Source organism: Armigeres subalbatus, chromosome 2 (genome assembly GCF_024139115.2).
Source record: "Armigeres subalbatus isolate Guangzhou_Male chromosome 2, GZ_Asu_2, whole genome shotgun sequence".
Classification (NCBI taxonomy): Eukaryota; Metazoa; Arthropoda; class Insecta; order Diptera; family Culicidae; genus Armigeres; species Armigeres subalbatus.
This window is the reverse complement of record NC_085140.1, coordinates 52,894,077-52,900,076: the sequence shown is the minus strand read 5'-3', so window position 1 is coordinate 52,900,076 and position 6,000 is coordinate 52,894,077.

Sequence of the window (6,000 nt, the reverse complement as noted above, 5' to 3'; positions counted from 1 at the left end):
ACTTTCTCACGTCAACGGGTTACCGGACGAGTGCCGAAGTCGATCCAGAGATTCCGGGTAGAGCATAGCGTCCGGTTCAATGGCGCCTCGACCACTCGAAACCGGCCCTTCAACGCGTCGCGATCTACTCGGCCTAGTCCCCGGCGATGGATCTGGCCTACACCGACGAAAAATTCCCGGCTGCGGAATCTCCCCCGGATCTGTTCTCCCTTGTCTATGAGCCATTCAGCTCCTAGCCTGATATAGGTCTAATCATAGTCTTTTAACAACATTCTCGTGCCATTCATCACCATCTATCAACGTTGAGCCAGTTAGCTCCCAGTTCCGTCGCGAACTACACAGATGAACCTGGACGGCGAATCTATCCTACTCCAACAGGGAGTTCCCCGGTGAAGAAATTTCCCTCGAAACCGACATCCCGCTTCCATGGAAGGTTGTTGCGTAGCCTGAACTACTCTTAACATCTAATTTGTCTTCTCCAATCTTCAGTCCTTTCTCACTTCAGCGAGTGACCGGTCGAGTGCCGAAGTCTATCCAGAGATTCCGGGTGGGGCATAACGTCCGGTTCAATGGCGCCTCGACGACCCGAGCCCGGTACTCTTACGCGTCACGGTCTACTCGGCTTAGTCCCCGACGGTGGATCTAGCTTACACCGACGCACCTCCCCGGCGACGAAAGTTATTACGAGATTGATAATCAATAACCTTGAGCCATTAAGCTCCCAGCTTAATCGCGGACTACTCGAATAGTCCCCGGCGGCGGATCTATCCTTTTCCGACAAGAGGCTCCCCTGACAGTGGAACCTCCCCAGTTACCGATTGTATCACTTTCTCCCTATCTTCGCGTGGTCGCTGTCGCTGTCAATTCGTTCTCTGGCCCCATCTCCAAGTTCTTTGCAACTCCGTAAGAATGTGCGATACTACATTTACGACGACATCCCAAGTGGCTTCATCGCGACACATCTCACCGACTATGTTCTCCACGCTCAAAGCTGATATTTCTCTTCGTATGGTCTCGAACCTAGGGCATTCGAATAGAACGTGTTCAGGTGTTTCCTCCGTATCCTCGCACACCGGGCAGCATGGTGAACGTGCGTGACCAAAGCGATGTAGATACTTCCTAAAACATCCGTGTCCCGACAGGAACTGCGTCAGATGAAAATCTATTTCGCCGTGCTTTCTGTTTAACCAACTCGTCAAGTTTGGAATGAGGCGGTGGGTCCACCTTCCTTTGTCCGAGTTATCCCACTCATGTTGCCACTTGGCCATTGATTCTATTCTCACTGTTTTCCTCCCACCTCTAATGTCCCTTCTATGGTAGCACTCAATGTCCTCAGCCAGCATTATGCCGACGGGAATCATCCCGGCGATCACACATACTGCCTCCGACGATATAGTCCTATAGGCGCTAGCGACTCTCATAGCCATGAGCCAATACACGCTTTTTAGCTTTGCCTGGTTACGCTTGGTTTTGAGCGCATTACCCCAGGCGCGGACACCGTACGTCAGGATCGATGATGAAACGCTCGCCAAAAGCCGCCTTCTACAACCCTTCGGACCCCTAACATTTGGCATGATTCGGGCTAACGCTGTGGTTGCCTTCGCAGCCTTCGCGCAGGCATAGTCAACGTGGCTATTAAAATTTAACCGATCGTCTATCATCACCCCCAGGTGTTTCAGTGAACGCTGAGACCGAATTACGTGCCCTCCGACAGAAATTTCCACACTCTGTGCGACTTTGCAGTTACTCACCAAAACAACTTCTGTTTTGTGGTGAGCCAATTGTAAACTGACACTAGCCATCCAGTTTTCGATTATATCGATCGTTTCAGCTGCCAGCATTTCCACCTCCTCTAGATTCTCACCCGTTATCGACAAGACAACGTCATCGGCAAATCCAACGATCACGACTCCTTTGGGCAGCTTAAGCGTTAGTATTCCATTGTACATCGCATTCCAAAGAATGGGTCCGAGTATAGAACCTTGTGGCACTCCTGCTGTGACCCTGATCGACCTTTGCCCGATGTTTGTTTCGTAAGTCAGGATACGATTCTCGAAATAGCTCTTCAAAATCCTGCATAAGTACGCCGGGACACGCATACTATGCAGTGCTTCAGCGATAGCCTTCCAGCTAGCGCTGTTGAACGCGTTTTTAACATCGATTGATACGACAGCACAGTACCGACCACCTGTCCTTTTTTGCTTAGAGGCCATCTTGGCCCTCTGAACGACAGCCCGGATTGCGTCCACCGTCGATGTACCCTTCCGGAATCCGAACTGCATATTCGATAGACCACGCTCACCTTCTGTGTACTTTGATAGCCTGTTGAGAATAAGCCGTTCCAAGAGTTTTCCGAGGGTGTCCAACAAGCAAATGGGCCTGTACGATGTTGGATCCCCAGGCGGTTTACCTGGTTTTGGCAACAGCACCAGCTTCTGTATCTTCCATCTATCTGGAAAATTGCCTTCTTCCAGGCATTTTTGCATTACCGTCCTAAACATGTCCGGGAACGCCAGTAGAGCAGTCCTCAATGCTACATTGGGAATTCCGTCCGGACCAGGAGCTTTTTTAACCTTCAGAGCTTTCGCGACAACTTCAAGCTCTTCGCTGGAGACCGTAGCATCAACAGCGTCGTCTTCATCATCGTACGGAGTTGATGGCCACAGCGTTGGGCTGTGATGCGGGAAGAGACCGTCCACTATTATCTTTAGCCTCTCCGGGCACATTTCAACTGGCGTTGTTGGTCCTTTGGTCTTTGCCATTATCGTCCGATAAGCGTAGCCCCACGGATTGGCATCGGCTTCGCGGCACAACTCCTTGTAGCAGTTCAACTTGCTCAACTTGATCTCGCGGTTCAATGCTGCCCTAGCCGCACGAAATACTACCTTATTCTGTTCTCTATCCTCTTCTGTTCGCGATCTTGTAACGCGTCTTCTTGCCCTTAAACAAGCAGAACGAAGATCCCTGAGTGACTCGTTCCACCAGTAAGCCGGACGTCGCCTATTGCGTGGTTCCAATCTTCTCGGCATTGATGCATCACATGCCCTCGCTACAGTTTCTGTTAACTGATCTGCATTAAGGTTTAGATTACCACTTGCCGCACGAAGTGATTCGACTAGAAGGTCCTTGTCAAAGTACTGCGTTTTCCACATCCTCTCGCAAGATCTCATCCTATGTATCGACGTAGGGTTTCTCTGGCCGACGCTGTACTGGATGGCCTGGTGATCACTGTGAGTGTAATCCTCACTAACTCTCCAGTTCATATCTCCCATCAGACACAAGCTACAGAACGTGATATCGATTATGGATTCCCGACCGTCTTTGCGGAATGTGCTAACGTTCCCTTCGTTACACAGTCTAACTTCCAGCTTTGCTAAAGCCTCCAGCAAACTGTAGCCTCTTTCGTTGGTTAGCCTACTGCCCCACTCTACTGCCCAGGCATTGAAATCTCCTGCGATAACTACTGGATTTCGGCCGATTAGCGTGTCGGTGAGCACATCCAGCATCTGGTTAAACCGCTCTATAGGCCACCTTGGCGGTGCGTAGCAACTACATACAAAGATACCATTGATTTTGACGATTACGAATCCCTCGTGTGAGCTATCGACTACTTCCTGTATGGGATATCGGCCCATAACTTGTATCGCAGCTATCCGTTCTTTATCCGTTACCCAATTACCGTTATCGTGAGGAACTCGATACGGCTCTGCAATGATTGCGACATCACAGTTAGATTCCGTTGTAGACTGCCACAACAGTTGCTGAGCAGTGTCGCAATGATTGAGGTTTACTTGGGTTATCTCCATCACTGTTGGCCTGTAATCGCCTTTTTATATGCGTGACATTTAAAGCCACCCGTCATGTGGTCGTTTCCGTCCTCCACTTTACAAAGCATACATCTTGCTGGTTTCGTGCAGTCTATAGCAAAATGTCCTACCCCGCCACATTTCCTGCAAAGTGTAGATCTGTCAGGACCCTTGCAGTTTTTTGCCAGATGTCCGAAGTCCATGCACTTGAAACATCTCTCCATTTGTTTGGAAACTCTAGGGATGGCTTTCAGAGAGCACACCGACCATCCCACTTTGACTTTCCCAGTCTTCATAAGCCGGTTGGCCGCTTCTACCGGCAGTCGAATCGTCGCCGTTTGTGTGCCTCCATACGATTTCCTCAACCGTATCGACATTGGAATGTCCCCAGGTTACACTGCGCGTTTAGTGTATCTCTCAGATCATCGGCAGTGGTGATCTCGTTCAAATCCCTACATTCGATTAAAACCTCCTGGGTCAGGGCTCTAATCGTTGCCTCCTCGTCTAAAGATTTGGCGATGAGTTCCCTGAAGGCCGAACTCTTGATCGAGGGGTATACTCGAAGAGCATCTCTTCTTTCTGAGTGCGCCTGGTTTTCACCACGTTTTTGCCCAATTATCTTCAACTCAGGGTCGTCTTATACTTTCCTGAGTAGTGCAGCATACGAAGTTTAGTTGTATGCCTCCACGATTAGCGCATCGCCTTTGTACATCACTCTACGAGCTCTGGGGTTTTGCTTTGTTCGTTCTGACTTTTTATTTTCGCCGTTATCTTTCTCTTTTTTCCTCTTCTCCTTCTGCCTCTCGACGGTACGCCATTCAGTGTCTTTTCTTTCGTTACCTTTTTTTCCTTCGCACGCCATCACGTTTTTTGGTTTTTTTGGAACTTCTTCCTCCCCTGGAGAATCCCTAACCCGCTTCTCCGTGCGAGTAACTTCTGCTTCGTTGATTGTTCTTTCCGCATTCTCTATCAGCGTCTTTTCAGCAGTTTCAGCTCTCAACCTCAGCGATTTTTGTTCGCGTTCAGCAGCTGTAACAGCGGATTTAATACACGTCAACAATTTCCTTGACCTTAGTGTGCACATTGTTTCTGTCTTAAATGAACTCGTAGAGCTCATTTACTTTTCTCCTTACTTCCGTCATGCTGGACCTCCCTAATTGAAAGCTTTCTTGAAAGGCACTGCCTCCCGCTTTCGGTGTGAGCATCTGATTCAGAATCTCTAGTTCTCCTGGAGGTCTTTGTTTCTTGACCTGCTGGTTGTTATCACTGGTCCTATCCACCGCTTTCATTGTCGATGCTGGTGATCTCAGCAACTTTCCGCTCCTTGCGAAAACATTCTCTTCGCCTGCTCCTTCGTTGTTTTTGGTTTGGTTTTCCATTCTATACGGGTCCCCCCTCCGGGCCGTTATCTCTACCTGTTGTAGATAGTCGCCTTTTGTGATCCCATGGGTCCCTATGTAAACAGTGAGGTCCATGCAAGGGTTGACTCCGGTGCCTTATAGCACCGTGTTCAGAGCCGGATCGGCGTAAATCAGGAATGGTGCATCTGAACCTACTACCCACCGGTAAAGGTGACAGGTTTTGAGCGTTACCGGAGGCCTGCCAGGTTGTTTACCGGGACGGAGGCAGTCGAACCATTAGCCTGCTAGCCATTTCAAAAAGATGTCACTCGTTTTACTCAGGAAGCAGAATAGCTCAACTGTCAGCTTATATGCGTCTAATACTAATGACACACTGGTGGTACAAGTACCATGGTACAAGAATCTTGAAATGAGTACCATACCAATTATTGTCTTTATTAAAGATAGTCTTGGAATAATTTTCTTGTTCTCTTGTACCATGGTACAAGTACCACAGAGTGTCCTTAGTCTAATCCTATCCATAATCCGAGAATCGTCCGATGTCAATTGCCGTGGCCAGTATACCATAATCAGGATCTCACTGGTATTAATCCTGATGTGCCGGTTGGCACTCCTGCTGGGCTTGTGCGCTTTGAGCGGCACACGGTCGCTTTGGTAGGGCTTGTTTGCGGACACGTGCAGCTTTTTATAGAGGTTTAACAGAGCCCACTGTCAAACCCCACCACGTCCTAGGCAAGCCCCCTAACTCGCAGTGGCCATGGGGAGGGGTCGTCAAGCCCTTGGACATAGTCCCTGCTGCCCCTTGTGTGTGTGTGTGTGTGTGTGTGTGTGTG